Source organism: Pezoporus wallicus, unplaced genomic scaffold (assembly GCF_028554395.1).
Source record: "Pezoporus wallicus isolate ANWC-B61680 ecotype Strahan unplaced genomic scaffold, APGP_CSIRO_Pwel_v1 scaffold_3294, whole genome shotgun sequence".
NCBI classification, from domain to species: Eukaryota; Metazoa; Chordata; class Aves; order Psittaciformes; family Psittacidae; genus Pezoporus; species Pezoporus wallicus.
The window spans coordinates 14,194,223-14,208,703 of record NW_026635478.1 but is presented as its reverse complement, the minus strand read 5'-3'; the positions used below and the strand labels follow the sequence as shown (position 1 = coordinate 14,208,703).

The window sequence follows — 14,481 nt, the reverse complement described above, 5'->3', positions numbered from 1 at the left end:
TTCTGCTTGGATCACTAGACAGCCCTGTTACTGTTTCACAGATCTGAAAGTGGTTAGATATGTAGATTTAAATTTTATTAATAAAATGCACTCATCCCATGCTTCAAGTGCAAAATAATCCCACAGCAAACTTGAACTTGCCAGTGACAGCCAAAGTAGGCATTTACCTGGTGCTGATGGCATTAGTGCAAGGCATCCATTTACAAAAGCAGACTTGCTTGCTTGCTCTTGGGGCACAATTTGAGGAACTGAAAGATGAGTATGCTTTATTTTAGAGGACCAAGTGTGGTAATGTACCTAGCAGTTACCAGGAGACCAATCAGGAGAGAAGAGAGCTGCATTTTCTTCTAGGTGTTGCTAGCTTTCATGTAAGACTTCTGGTTTGGAAGGCAGCCTTGTCTCCTGAACTCCTGCTCTGAACAGTGGATTGGACAGATTGCCTGCCTCTTGAGTGCTGTTCTCTGCTCATGTTGTATTGGGTTTCTGGCAAAGTTTTGGGGTGTGTGTAGGCACTACAGAGGTGGTATCTGTGAGAAGCTACCAGAAGCTTTCCCCTTGTCTGTTAGAGCCAATGTCAACCAGCTTCAAGACAGATCTGCCACTGGCCAAAGCTGAGCCCATCAGTGATGGTGGTAGTGCCTCTGGGATAACGTGTTTAAGAAAGGGGAAAATTTACTGTGCAGCAGTAACTGCAGCTGGAGAGAGGGGTGAAGATATGTGAGAGCAACAGCTGTGTGGACACCAAGGTCAGTGCAGAAGGAGGGAGGAGGTGCTCTGGGAGCCAGAGCAGAGATTCCCCTGCAGCCCATGATGTGGACCACAGTGAGACAGGGTGTGCCCTAGCAGCCCATGGAGGTCCATGGTGAAGCAGATCTCCACTGGCAGCAGGGACCTATGCTGGAGCAGTCTGTTCCTGAAGGACTGCACCCCATGGAAGGGACCCAACCTGGAGCAGCCTGTTCCTGAAGGACTGCGCGCAGTGGAACGAATCTGTGCTGGAGCAGTTTGTGGCCTGTGGGAAGGACTCATGTTAGAGAAGTTTGTGAAGAGCTGTCTTCTTTGGGAGGGACCCCATGCTGGAGCAAGGGAAGAGTGTGATGAGTCCTCCCCCTGAGGAGGAAGCAGCAGCAGCAGCAGCAGCAGCAACAATGTTTGATGAACTGATTGTAGACCCATTACCTTTCCCCTTGTGCTGCTGGAGGGGAAGGAGATAGAGAATTCGAGAGTAAAGCCCAGGAAGAAGGAGGGGTTGGTGGTGAAGCTGTTTTCAAGATTTGGTTTTATTTCTCATTATCCTACCCTGGCTTAATTGGTAATGAGTTAAACTGATTTCCCCAAGTCAAGCCTGTTTTGCCCATGATGACAACTGGTTAGTGATCTCTCCTTGTCCTTAACTCATGATCCCTTTGTTACATTTATTCTCCCGTGTCCAGGTGAGGAGGGGAGTGGTAGAGTGGCTTTGGTGGGCCCCTAGTGTCCGGCTAGGGTCAGTCCACCACACACACAGACAACATGGTGAAAGAAATAAGTTTCTGCAAGATTTGCATCATCATTTGTGGCCACAACCTTGTACCTGCCTGAGCCCTGTAGTGAATCTTAGGGGATATGAATTGAGCTCTTGAATTGCATCTGCCTGTGAATTTTTTGTCTCCCAGCTCTGGTCTGTCAGAAGGTACTGTTTCTTTGAGTTTGTTGTCAGCATTTGCCCTGGTCAATAGGAAGACCTCTTTTCTGTAGCAGTTTTCTTGCGACCGTTTGATTTTCCTTTCTTAATTTTACTGTATAAACCTGGCTTACATCAGGCCAAGCAGCGTACCTTTGATATGGCTAGGACCACTGAATAGCATAATTTGAAGACGATCTCTGCCTTTGCTACAGGTCATGCTGTGTTCATAACAGGCTTACATCAGTGGTGAATGAAGTACATCATTATATATAGTTGACAGTGTACTGTGTTTGCCATCAGTTTGATTAACTAATATCTGTGTAGTGGTACTGTGGGAAACATGGATTATTTAATTTTTGATTTTTAAAAATCCTTTTATCTTTTGCTAAGCCACATTTGACTCCGATATGATGAATTCAGTTGCTGAAATTGTCTCTTGTGTTTCTAAGGAGCTAGCTGGGTTGGCTGGTTGCCTGCGTGCACTCAACATACAAGCTGACATCAGCGATGAGAGTAGTGTTCATATAGTATTAGTTCACTTTATGGAAGATGCACAGAACTGGTGTGTATGATATGTTGAGGTGTCCATGTGCTCTAGAAGGTATTGTAAATAGATTATGTGAACTGCCAAATCCACAAGACTTTCTCTTGGCAACACAGGCAATGGTTTGAGGTAAATCTGAAAACTAGATGTAAAAAGATTGAAGGTGAAGGCAACAAATTAGCTCCATGTTTACTGTTCTGAAAGGGGTAGCGTTTAGTTTTAAAAGCATAATTCTTGAAATCAGGTTTCCTTATTGACCTTTAAAAATGCCTTATATTGGAAATGTAAGAACAATTTGAAGATTAATTATTTTCTCATCGATCTGCTTGAGTACTTTTGCACCTTCTAGGCTCTGAAAACATTGTTTCAGAGTCTTGATGCAGTGAGGGAGGCTAAGGGAAAGCATTGATTTAAAAAACAACAGCAGCAATGGAATTTCTGTTAACCGAGTTTGGTGAATAATCACTCCTTTTTTTAATACTCAGCTTCTAAGTTTTGTCTGCAGCTGCAATAATTTTGATAGACTTTCAGATACTGGATTTGGTACTGTTCTGTGTCTCTCTCCTCTTGGAGGAAGTCCTAGTCTCGGTCTTGTCAGTTTGATACTTTTGTAGCACCCTGGTGCTGTTGCAGCCCTGAAAGCACCAGTGTGAATTGGAGAAAGAGGGGTACTTTTATGTTTCTTGGTTTGTGTGATTTTCACTCCAGCAGGGATTTGTTGCAGTAGATGCAAAGATGAGACCAAAAACTGGGAGTAGTGCTGGAGAGTTCAGCAGGAAAGGTCTTATTTCTGGTTTTATGGCTCTAAACAGGTCATCAGGTGTTTTGGTGATGATCGGGGACCTAAATGCAAAGGGGAAGAAGCATTGGATTCTTCTGACTAGTATTTCTGATTTAATTTACATACAAGTTTTACTTTCCCTCATAATCTCTATTTTCCCTTTAGTTTCTGTCTTTCTGTTTTAATATTTTGCCTATTGCTGTTATTTAAATTCAAGTCCGAGTGAAATCAGTATATTATGCCCTAGAGACCAGTGTGTAGGCTTAACTTATTTTGTGGAGAAGCAGGTGGGATTTGACATAAATTTCTTGTTTCCTCTGACACTCCAGTATCTCCTTTCTGTCTTCTTGAGGTAATAATGTTTGTGATGGGAGATGGGTCCAAAATGCAGTGAAGTTCACTTTGGTCTTCCTCATTTCTACAGGTTTGATCTGTGACTTTTCCATTGGCGTGCATCCAGTTACCTCAAGTAAGTAAGATCTTTCTGAAGGATACTTGGACTCAGTCAGTCTGAGCTTTAATGCTGCTTGCATTGATGTTACGGGGAGACAATTTGGGCCAACACTGAGCTCTTACAAAACCTTCTTGTGATCTGTTATTTTCTTGCCACAAATGCTCAGAGAATCCAAAGTAATGGGGTGGTTCATGGGGTTGTCTCCAAGTGCTGCTGTAGGTACCCAAGGAAATGTAGCAAAGGAAGTCAGTAATTCTCTTTGCTGTATAGCAAATGCTGTATGACAGTGGCTCAGTCCTGGAAATACGGCAAAGATGCATTGATCTGGGGATAGCGTTTATATAATGGAAACAGAGAAATATACTGAGAGGGATTTTTCAGTGTCAAGGCAGTAGTTCTGTTGCATAACTGCTGTGGAAAATTTCACTTGTTGGACTTCTATGTTCCTGAGACTAAAAATTAGTAATAAGCTGTATTAATAAGAGGTGTTCAAATAGCTTATAACCTGTACATTTGCTAGTGGACATGAATAGCTTCTGGATATTTCTCTTCCAAGAAAAAGAACAAAGAGGTAGTTGGGGTGGTTAGGCATCAATATAGCTAACATTTGTATTTGCAGTAGATAAGACAAAACGTTACAGTATGCAAGATAAAAAAACTATGAAATTTCATGCTGTAGAATTTAAGACAGTTATAAAAAGCCTCAGCTTAGGCATAAAATGTCTCTCCTGTAAGGCTGCTGTGTGTTTACATCTTGCAATATTTTTTTGTATTACCTTTTGCATATATGCCGTGCCGTGAATCATATCAAATGGTGCTCTCTTGATTCCTGTGTCTTAGGAAAGCTGAGCTCTGCCCTTGAGAGGTGGAGTATAGCAGGGAAAAGATAGTTGGGGCAGTTTGAAATTGTTTCTGGAGTTTTCTTTCTGTTCATCCTTGTGCTACCTGAAATGATTACTGTATTGTGAGCACTTTGTTTCCACTCCTTTAAAATTTGATACTGCAGAAATTAGTGTATTGTTATCTATAGTGTTTGAACTGCCTTATGTTATGAAAGTGAGAATTCCCACAGCAGCTTTAACTCTACCCCCAGAAGAGAAAGCCCATCAAGTCAGTGTCTTCAGTTACACCATTATGTAGCACTGGGCACTAGGATGTACTGTTAGGCAAATATTAACATTTCAAATCTGGTCCAAGTCCATGGTAGTGTCAAAATATCATATGCTAATTATACTAAATGATCATATTACACAGATAAATGGGCATAGGCTTGATTCCTAGAATGCTGATGTGCACATCATCAAGGAGTGCAAAAGAACCCATATGCCTTGGAAAGAGAAGATAAATAGGATATTTAAAAGATTTTTCTTGCGTGCATGGTAATGTGCAATTTTCTCCCTTTTCTATTATGCTATTAAATCAGTTTGAAAAAGCAGATTGAAAAATTAGTATCCTATCTTTAATAGAGGTCTGGAAATTACCTCACTTTCTTTACTTTACTGATCAGTGTTAGCTACTTGATTTCAGATAGCCTGTACTGTAATTCAGGGATTTTCTTTTCAAAGGTGTCCTTCTGCTAGGAAGGTAGGACTTTGTCATGCTTAGCAGAATGGGAAATGTGCTTTTTGTTTTCCATGAAGCATACTCATACTTATGCATATTAAAAAGCTTGTCAGACTTGAATTTTGAATATCTGAACAATAGATTTGTTGTGAAAATAAAATGATTGAATGCCTTGCTCATACGCGGTGCTGAAGTTGAGTGAAAAGCTCCTACTCATCACTGAGAATTAAATGCATTGTATTGCAAAAGCTATTGTAGGAAACTGCTTATTAGAGAAGTCAGACCTAAACTGATTAGTGGAGACGGTCTTCAGTTATATCTTAAACCCACCAGTTACTGTGATTATATTTTCTTTAATGTCCATAAGGCACTGTGAGGCCTAATTGTTTTCACTGTTGTGTCATGGATTCGAAAGGGGAGTGTGATGTGCCTTGGTATGTTTTTGGCAGGCAACAATTTTAAAGAAGGTGGATATTTTAACATATGGGATATATCAAATAATGGTGTTTAAATGTTTGAGGTGCTATTGTATGGGGGCATGTTGGCACTATGCCTTACCCATGTGGTGGACTGTGAGATCTAGGGTGACCCTGAATACCTCCTTGGGGAAGGTCTGTTTTTATTCCTTGTGTTGTGCCCAAAAGAGGCAAAATTGTTGCAGAGGAGGGCCTGGGAAATGCTGTAGAAATGTAGACTGTAAAATTTAATCCAAAATGAGATCAGACAAGCAAGGTGAGAAAAAGAAGTATGAGAACAGATTTAGTTAACTTATTTGGCTCTCTTACAGAAATAACACGATGATCTGGTTGTGTCAAAGATACGTGTTTATAATAGGTGTGTAACGTGCTGGGGTGTTCCACATTTGGGCCAACACCTTGTTTGTGTCTGATTTGGGTGACTTCTTGGCATCAGTCTCTGTTCTTGGTCATATGAAGGGCTTGTCCAATTAAATGGATAATGTTAGATCAGGTCTTCAGGAACACTATTAGAAGCCCTGCTAGGGTAGCATGAATAAAAGAAAGTTCCTCTGGGCATCAGCCTGGGGTTGGCCTTTGGCCAAATCAGTGTAATTTCTTTTACAGGGGTGTCTGTTTTAAACTGGATTCTGAAGCCTCGAGGCACAACTGTAAATGATCTGTACTGAAAGTTGCTAAGTAATATTATATAGCTAAGCTTTAATGTGCCATAAACTTAAATCTCCGTATGTGAGAGCACCCCACTGGTGAAACATAAATTTGTAAAGGGGAAAGGAAAACTATTTGTCCCAGAAAGGTTGTTAAGAGTTAATCGCTAGCTCTTCTCAGGTTGCTTGAACCTGGAATATTTGCCCCCATTATTAATTAAGAAGTTCTCTTTGGTGCTAACCACTGTCACCAAGAAAACATGTTTTCTTAGTACTTCTGTTCTCTTGAAATATCACATTTGTGGCCTTCTCCCACAAGTGGATTTTTATTTAAGTATTTTAGTACAGAGGAAAATTTTCACTTTAGTCTTTAGTGACGTGTATAATCATATCCCCTTATGAATGATAAGGTGAGGCTGTCTCTTACTGGTATGTCATGTGAGAGGAGGCATGGAGGAATGTGGTGGCTGATAGAGCACCATTTTCTGCTCTTCCTTTAGAGTGTTGTCCTTTGTTTGTCACCAGGCTCCTGCAGAGCTCTGGTCCCCAGCTTCCTTCCATACAGCAGTTCTTGAGCATGGCTGCCTCTGAAGGCAACTGGGGGGTGCTTCTCTCTGGTCTGAGCTGGTTCATGAGACCTGTTTTGCTGCATGCAACATATTGTCTGCATCTGTGATGAAATGGAAGGGCCACATTTCAATAGTGATATGTTCATATCATATCACTATGAATATGTGAATAGTTCGAATGCTAGCCTATTCACAACTGGACAGCTGTGAACTAAATTCAGTTTCTTAAAAGCAGCGGTTTTCAGTCTACTATCAGACCTTAAGCATTTTGTACTCTGTAGAGTCAATTCAAACCCACTTTGAACTCTGAATTTTGTTTTGGCTCCTGTATTTAAATTCTTGACCCAGCTGTTCATGTTTGCCCTTTACATCATGCTCATGCTGCTCGTCTCCAGAAAGGCTGTGTATGCTCAGGTGTAGTTACCTTAAGGAACCAAGAAAATTAACTTATTAGAGTGCCAAAACTTTCATTTTCAGTGGATTCTTCTTTCTTTTTATTCTTTTTGCAAAAAAATTATTGCCTTATAATCCCTGAACAATTTCCTTCATTGTAGGAGAGAAAAAAGGTCACATAGCTGTAGCTCCATGTGGACACGGTGCAGCTCCTGGAATACCCGCCTACTTTTCTTGTTAAAAGCACTGATCTCTGTTACTCAGCAGAAGCATTTGTAGAATATTGCAGAGGTTATAAATGGCAGTGAGGGGAAAATACTGAACTTTCCAGCCCTCTGTAGAGCCAATATCAAATTGCTTCCTATTCATTTTGTTTCCTGACACTTTGATTTAGTTGTTGCAGTTTTTCAGGCAGCAGCACAGAGGTCTTTTCCTGATACACCTTATACTTTTTGTATAGTGTATCATTATGTAGAAGTTATTGCCAAGGTTTTTTCTGCCAAGCCCATGGCCTGGGCTGACTGTTGAGTGCTTTTGAAAAAGAGTTGAGGGGATCTAGGTAACAAGAATAGCCATTATTCCTAGTTCTTTCCCTGCTATCAAGGTAATTAATCACTCTTCCCACTGCAGTACTGGGATGCTGCTAGCTTGTTCTCAGCCCAGTGCTGTTCTTGCCTAAACTTGACTAAGCTGTTTTATCTTTTCTATCCTGCCAGTTCTTTCACTACCTGTCTCTATATTGCCCTCAGACTGACATGGAGATTAATTGATCTAGGGTTGTAGAATTTTTCCTGTTTTAAAGGAATGTTTAAGAAGGAAAATGGAGGAATTAAGAAATAAATGGTCAGCTAGGTAGGATGTGATGTGCAACATCTGAGGATAGATAACACAAAGCAGTATGGCATAACACAAAGGTAAAGTATGGCATGAATGCACTATTGCTGTATAGAGCTCAGGATGTAAGAGATGGAAAGCCTACTGTATTTCCTTTAATTTTCCCTTAGTAGGGGGTTTCAGAGGCTTATGGAGAGATTCCCTAACGTAACTCGCCAGGAAACTTCTTTTTCTAAGTGGGCTGCATCAAGCAAATCCCAGAATCTTATCTGATTCAATTATTTGATTGAATTGGGTGTTGATAAAACCTATTTGGAGTTTGATAAAGCATTCAATAGCAAAGTCAGGCACTAAAATCAGAGGGAAACTGAAAGCCATACCAAATGACAAAAGCCTGTCACATGGACCAGGAGGAGGTTAAACAGCAAACATTTTGAACTGGCCTATTTGATGTTATGCAAGATTGATAAAATTTGAACCCAATGTCGCTAGCATTTGGATTGTGTTTGTACGTTATTTTTACCTTCTGTTCCAGGGATGAACATTAAATCAGGCTTGAATGTACTAATAGTATATTGTACATAGTAGTACTACTTGTGTTGCTAGTAGTAGTGGTAAAAATGACAGGAGATGCTGTGGGTATGGAGAGTGAACTTTGTGTGACTAATAACAGAAATAGAATTCAGTGCCTGTGATTCTGAACAGGACAGATGACATGGATTTGTGTGGAGTGGTTGCAAAAGCATGAACTTACCTTTACAGAAAAGTTTGTTTGAATTTGGGTGGAAAGTAAGCTCAAAGCATAATTGGACTTTGCAGGGGCTCTGTCTCTCATATGAGTGTTCACACACAGAGTGTTGGCACTGTACTTATTTGGGATTGTTCTCAACCCAAACAAGATAAAGGGTGATGGACTTGTCATACAACACTTCTGAAAATAATAGGTATCTTAATTCCACTTACTGGGCAAAACTGATACAATGACATATATCTTTTTGTTGTATTAATTTTTGTAATCTTTTAAAATTGTTTCTGCAATTTAAAGTGAAACCAGAAAACTGGGTAGCTTCAGATGTCATTTTTTTAAAGTGGTTTTCATTTTAAAATATGTTGGGTTTTTTTTATAAACACGCTTTTAAAAGGACAGTGTTTAACAATTACTTCATATTGTCTCCAGGGATTTGTTTTTAGCCTAAATAGTGTTTATGTATCTAATTAATGTTTAATAGTAACATGATTCTCTGAAAGCATTTCCTATTTCTTTCTTGTGTGCCTTGTACATATTAAAAAGAATGAACAGGCGGAAGAAGTTAGTGAAGGGTGCATGTTGAGACGTGTATGTTTTGTTCACTGTTTTAATTATTTCAATGGTTGCTATGCATTTAAACTTAAAGCACTGTGAGCAGCGTTTCTTAAAATATGCATTATTAAACTGGTTTGGTTTGTTTTTTGTGGTTTGTGATTCTAAGTTCTGTTCACCTACTAGAAAGTAAAGATGTGCTAAGAGTTGTTTCTGTATGGGGAACCTCATACAGAAAAAATTGGCTCTTTGTCCAGCCACCCCTATGATATTTGGTGCTGTCTGGGTTGCTCCAGAGACATGCAAGATGGGAAGAGGACTACAGCAGTGAATTGAGTATTTATATTTTGCAGTTTTGAATAAGAAAATCAGTACACTAGCAAAACAGGTATCCTGCCTTGTATTTTGTTATTATGAACTTGTTAATTAAAAAAATACCAACAAAAAAAATCCCAAAGGTGGAAAGCCAGTGAGTTATGGCTGTGCAACAGTACTGTTGCTTACCGTTGACGTTTACTAATGTTTCTATATGCCTGGCTTTCAAAGGTAATGGCTGAAATAAAATCTCAGGGGCATCACTGACCTCTGTTAAGACTTTATACAAGTCACAAGTGTTTATCAATTGAGTGGCTTTTTTTGTGTGATTTTTTTTTTTTTTGGTGTGGTGTTTTTTTGTTTGTTTGTTTGTTTTTTTTTAATGGAGGATGGTATTGGTTGGTTTGGGGCTTGGTCTGGTTTTGCTTTAAATCTGCCCGCAGTGCATCTTTTATTTATTTGCATGATGCACTGTACAATGAAGACTTGAGCAGGCAAAGAGCTGGTGCCAAGGAATGTACTTTTTTAATGTTTCCTGCTTTTGTCTTTTCATGCGAGTGGTTCCTTTGATAGCAGCACAGAACAATACATAGACTAAACTCAGTGTTGTGGTGCGTTATGTTGTTTTTTTTGGACAATTGTTGCTTGTTCAGGAACAGTGGTTTACAGTTGGCTAGTACCAGTCATCTACAACTGGTGGGTGAGGGTGCAGTTGAGGGAATCCAGCCAAGCTCAGACAAATTCCTGTTTGTTAAAGCATCCAGGGCTATGCAGTGTGAAATATATTAAATTAGGATGATGAACGTTAGATGAATGAAAAGAAATAAGTAGTATGGGCACAGACATTTTCTCTCTTAACTTAAGGTGTGTAAAAGAGAGAAAGACTAATTCTCAGTGTTTTCATTGAGACTAATTCTCAATGTTTTCATTGAGAATAGTGGAAATGCTGGAACTGTTTAGTGATTTCATCCACTTTTTGTTCTCTGCACTCAATTTACAGAAAGCTACAAGTAGGTACATACTTGTATTCTTGTTTCACAATAACATCTGTTAATTCAGTTTGTACTGTTCTATTTTGCATTATCATAATTCCATGGATACCAAATCAGAACAAACATATGAAATATTTAAAATTGGAAACATGTAGTGTTGTTACACATGCTGTCCTGTCTTTTAATTTGAGAGTCTTCCAAGATTTTTAAAAGAAAACCTTTGCTTTCTGTCATGTACAAGGAGAAGTTCACTGAAACTCCAAGCTGGGATAAACAATGAAAGAAAGCTTTGTACTTCTTTTCATATGGCATATCATCATTATAGACTGTCGAAGTCATCATCAAGGTTGATAGTGAGGTTGTGAGTTTAGTGCATTTAAAACAGTTGGGGACACAGTTAGGTAATAAATACCTAAATATAATACTAAAGAAATCCTACTTGGAGAGGGATATGAAATGTTTGGTTTCAGCTCTTAAGTCTATTCTTTACCTGTTAAGTTCAATTAGGGATTTTCAAGTGGGAACAAGTTTCCTCTTCACTGACAGCTATGAGATTCTTTGTCCATTCCTGTGAGAACATAGCACTTGGTGTTTTAAGACTGCACATGGTCTAATATTTTCTTAAGTGAAGCACCAGCAGGTTTGGTCTGTCAGCTCTGATCTGACCACAGTGCCCAAAAGCTTCCTGTGAAGGGACCGGTGAACTTCTGGTGCCGTAAGAGCATGGCACATCAGTGCATCACCATGTACCAGGAAAGCTGTTGCATGCAACTGGATGCATGTTTATTATTCAGCAAAAATTGAGGCATTTTCCTCCTGTTTCAGTAACTTCTGTCTTGCAACGGGAATGCATTGTGGGAGTTTCAGGAAGAAGAGAGAAAGGAAACAGGCTGCATGCCCCTAGAGAATTAGTCTGCCCACAGTTGTGGGAATGTCAACAAAAATGGTGGGAAATAGCCTGTGGTTAGATGAGTTGTTTTATAAAAGTGGTTGGATACCAGGTTAGATGATGTACTGACTCGCATTCCCAAAGGATGGTACATGTGTTGGTTGTGGTATATGAGCATGCCCTTGCAGCAGAATTATATTATGCTGAGAATGTGCATAAAGCAGCAGCACTGCCATGAAAGTATGTAGCTGAGCAAAGTGATTTTGAAACTTCTGTACTTGATGAACTCTGGTCTCCTCTACTTTACAGACTTTGACATTTCTATGAAATATTTATAAACATAATTCTCTGTTTTAAAACTCTGCTTTTGTCCTCCTAAATATGTAACTGTGCTTCAGAGATCCAGGGTGCTTACTGTGATGTAGTGCCTACTGCTGATAACTGGTGTTAAAAGCATTGAATTTTTTGACAGATTTAACAAAACTACTGAACAAAAGTAGCTGTGTAATGTGGGAGACTGTTTCTGTATGTGTAACTGAGAGTCATGGGAGCAACTCGAAGCCAAGTATTACATCAGACTCTGCATTCCAGGCAGCAATTTGATTTGGCCTTGCTGGGTTATCGCTGCTGTCAGAATTTGTGTCAGCGAGTCTAGTCTTGATTTACATGAAGGTTTAATCTAGATTAATGGCATTAAATGTTGATCCCATCACTGACTACTGTGGGGAGATACTTGACACTGTTGTACAACTGTTGGCTTTCATGCTAATGATGGTTCTCATGGAGCAGATACAGTAAGGATAATGGCGCTACAGAGGTGAGACACAGGCTAAGGGCAAACCATCCGTGTCATGGAAACTTTCCAGACTTGCTTCCAGTGTGGTTAAAAGCTTGTCTCTGTATGACCTTATGCATCTTGATACCTGTATCAGTATGTTTGCTCTGAAGGAAGCATACAGAAGGAGTGGGGACACTGATTTAAATTTTCTTGAAACAAATGCTGCCAACTAAACACATAAGCTGCAGGTGAGCAGCCCAAACATTCCTCAATGCTACAAATATATGCCAGCGCTCCTTGTGAATGCAGAACAGAAAACGCTGGAGTAGGCATATGCCAGATGTTAATGCATTTTCAAATACCATTTTAAAAGCATTTATAAATGCAGTTGCCTCAGAGTGGTGAGCACCCAAAATTAAATTTAATTTTGTGTAATTTTGATGCTTGTGATGTTACTGTCACAAAGGGCACTGAATCTGTGATACCCCTGACTCCCTTTTGGTTAGGATTATAAGGTGACATCATTTGCAGAATCATTCATGTTGGAAGGGACCTCCAGGGATCATCTAGCCCAGCTCCTAGTCAAAGCAGTATCAATGCTTTTTCCAGGTGACTGTTGAAAATCTACGTGAGTATTGATTCCATGATCTCTCAGACACATGTTCCACTACTTCAGAGCAGTGATGTTTTCAGTGTCCTGTGGCAACTTCAGTTTATTGTCTCTTATTCTCCTGTCACTTACCATGATAACTCGCGTGGCTCTGCATTCTCACTAACCTCTTAGGAATTGAAAGTCTGCTATTATGTTCCCACAAAGACTTCATAGGCTAAACAAGCCCAGTTTCTTCAGCCTTTCCTCACGGGTCCAGTGCTTTAGCTCCCTGAGCATGTTAGTGGTCTTTGCAGTGTGACTTGCTCAAGTTTACCAGTATCTTTCTTGTACAGAAGGCCCAAAACTGGATTTAGTGCAGTCTTCAGTAAAGGAGAATGATCACTTCCACTGCCTACTCTGTATGCCCATGAGGATACAGCCCAGTAAGCTTTCAGCCTTCACTGCTGTCAAAGCATAATTCTGACTCCTGTTTAGCCTAATGTTCACTAGGACCCACAGGTCCTTCTCAGCAGAAGTCCTTTCCTGATGCGCTGTTCCTCTGGCCTGCCTAGGACCTCTAGGTCCCTGCTCTGGACCGTATTGACTGTATTCCCTACTTTGCTGTCATTTGCAAGCTTGACGAGAGGGTAGTGTGTCACCTTCTCTAGGTCATTGATAACAATGTTAAACAGGACACACCTTGAGCTAGACCTCTGCGGTACTTGCTGGCATTCAGCCAGTGTGACACTTCAACCACTGTCCTTTGAGCCTATCTTTCTGACCAGTTTTTACCTAATTGTCAGCCCATCCAGACTGTAATATATCCATATGTAATGTACCCATAACTTGGATAACAAGAGCACTTTGAGAGACTTCTAAAGACTTGTGTGAGGTAAATGACATCCAGTGTTGTCCCATTGTCCACAAATCCAGTTGTTTTATCATAAAAGGCAATCAAGTTGGTTGGGCACGATTTGTCACTGGTACATCTGTTGATTGTTCCCACTCACCAATAGCTTCTGCATATGCCCAGAAATGTGTTCCAGGAATACCTGCTTCATGCACCAGTACCTGCTGTGGGCTGACCGTCTTGAAATCAGCTCTTCAGAGAAGGACCTTGAGGACCTGTATGGGTTGAGATTCTTTAAGAGATGCCTCACTCGATTTTCCTCATCTGCTGATAGTCCTTATTCTCCTTGAACCCTCTCTAGATGCAGGGGCCCAAGACCTTCCTTGGAAAAGTTAAGGCAAAGAAGACATTAAGAACCTCAGTCTTACCTGTATCTGCTGGCACAATATCATCCATCCCCCAGCAGGTCTGTCTTTTCCTCATTTACATTTTTGCTAGTGATGTAGCTTTTCTTGTTGCCCTTGATGTCTCTTGCCAATTTCAAGTGAGATTTGGCTTTCCTAGCAGCACTTTCTACGTGCTAAGCAAGGTTTCTGTATTCCTTCTCTGTAACCTGCCCATGTTTCTATTTTTTGTGAACGTCCTGTTTGCATTAGAGCTCAGTCCTATATTCCTTGTTTAGCCAAGCCAACCTCCTATGTGTGTGTATACTTATTTTCCTGAGTAGTGGAACAGACTGTTCTTGTGCTTCAAGGAGATTCCCATCAAAGACCTGCTAGCCTCTCCTTCCCTGGTTTAAGAGCTAGAAGGTCATTCATTCCAAACCAGTCAACTGACT

General features: G+C 40.2%; 1 protein-coding gene across 1 annotated transcript in view; it reads left to right on the top strand.

Annotated features, from left to right (window-relative positions):
- Nucleotides 1-3,450: 3,450 nt before the first annotated feature.
- Nucleotides 3,451-14,481, top strand: part of TSPAN9 (tetraspanin 9) — a 153,677-nt gene continuing 142,646 nt past the window's right edge. The window contains exon 1 of the mRNA XM_057428698.1: nucleotides 3,451-3,460. The gene's annotated coding sequence lies outside the window, so the exon portion shown is untranslated. The remainder of the gene's footprint in view (nucleotides 3,461-14,481) is intronic.